This window comes from Poromitra crassiceps, assembly GCF_964638095.1.
Source record: "Poromitra crassiceps genome assembly, chromosome: 2".
NCBI lineage: Eukaryota > Metazoa > Chordata > Actinopteri > Beryciformes > Melamphaidae > Poromitra > Poromitra crassiceps.
The window spans coordinates 118,302,604-118,304,386 of record NC_139624.1 but is presented as its reverse complement, the minus strand read 5'-3'; the positions used below and the strand labels follow the sequence as shown (position 1 = coordinate 118,304,386).

Genomic DNA, 1,783 nt, shown 5'->3' with positions numbered 1-1,783 from the left:
TTGCGGTCCAAAGTGTGGCACTGGCTACACTTCACAAAGATAGACTCAGACAACGCTCGCTGTAACATTTGCGATGCGAAGTGCAAAGCTGGCCAGGGGAACACCTCTAACTTGAGGAAACACTTGGTCAAGCATAAAATCTTTTTAAATGCGGAAGACTGTAAAGTGTTCGATAGCCTGAGGGTGGACGCTGCATCAATCAGCAGCAAAGCACCTACTCTGAAGCAGCTCCTCTGCTTCGTTAGCTGAAACGGACAACGACGACGACGAAACTTCAAGTGTCGCAAGTGAGGCGTCGACTTCTTCAACATCAGGTAACGTAATTTAATTAGCTAACGTTAGCTGGATAGTTGTAGCTTATAGCTTAGCATGTTTAGTAGGGTAACTAGCGTTGCTAACGTTATTATTATCCTCAGTTCGTGTCACCGACTCACCGTGAGACGTGTTATTCAACGTTACACTCTTGCTTTCTTTGCTAGGCCACCGTGTGAGAGTCGCACAGGAGACACCCTTCACCCTGGCGAAGAAAGCAGCTTTACCCCGGCAGAAAGTAAATGAGTGCCACAGGGCAGTGACTGCCTTCATTGTAAAAGGCATGTTGCCCTTCGCAACGGTGGAGTCTCCATGGTTCAGGTAAATTATTTATTTATGTATAAATGGGTGATAATGTGTGTGTGTGTGTGTGTGATATTCATAGAGTAAGCTAAGTTACTAACAATAGTTATTTTTTATTGTCTATATATAGGGAGATGACAGGGACCCTGAACCCAAAATACTCCCCTCCCTCCAGAGACCTTCTCACAAACACACTTATCCCAGCTTGGTATCGTGTTGAGAAGAAGAATGTGAAGGAGGAACTCAGGGCAGTTGACCATATTGCAGTGACCGCTGATGGATGGAGCAGTGTGGCACAAGACCATTACCTCACGGTCACTACCTTGCTGCGACAAGTAAACTCTTGGTTTGGGAGGGAAGAGGGAGGGAGGGAGGGGTTTTATTTTGTTGGGTGCTGCTGCTAAATAAAAAAAAATCTAAATAAAGAACAATGTTGAAATTGAGAAGTTTGGACTTATTTGTTGCAATTTTTTTTTTTTTTTTACTCAAAAAAGTATCGAAAAAGGTACCGTTTTTGGTACCGTACCGAATTCACTACCGGTATCGATTCAAATGTGAACGGTACCCAACCCTAATTGGGAGTGAAGTCGGGGTCCTCCTGTATCTCTCTCAGTGCAATAAGATCATCCCTTATTTCAGAATTTCTCTTAATTCGACTCCAAGTCTCCAAAGTATTTCTAATCAATGAACTGTCTGTTACTTTTGTCTTTCGTGGGTTCTCTATACAAAAAAGTGTGTTTTTTATTGAGACATGACACATATGTTTCTCAATTGACCTCCACCTTGCTTCAGAGTTGTCGTTTAACCAAGTGCGTATTGGCTGCATTTGAGCTGCATAATAGTAGTGTTTTAGATTGGGAAGAGCAAGTCCTCCCTTCTCTTTAGCCATTTTAAGTGTCTTCATTTTAACTCTCGGTTTTTTATCATCCCACACAAATTTACTTAACATCCTATCCCAGGTTTTAAAAGCATTTGCACTTATACACACAGGTAATGTCTGAAATAAAAACAAAAACATGGGGAGTACATTCATTCTGATTGCATCTATTCTTCCACCCAACGATAAAATAGCAGTTCTCCACCGGTTTAGGTCTTGTCTAATTTGTACTTCAAGACAGTTATAATTCAATTCGTAAATTAACTTGATATTCTTTGGTATAACAATACC

The 1,783-nt window shown here is 41.4% G+C and overlaps 1 long non-coding RNA gene across 1 annotated transcript; it reads left to right on the top strand.

Moving 5' to 3' along the window:
* Positions 1-261: 261 nt before the first annotated feature.
* On the top strand, positions 262-914 carry LOC310790307. Its single transcript, XR_014553372.1, has 3 exons — positions 262-314; positions 480-633; positions 746-914. It is a non-coding gene; the product is annotated as an uncharacterized lncRNA (long non-coding RNA).
* The last annotated feature ends 869 nt before the right edge of the window (positions 915-1,783 follow it).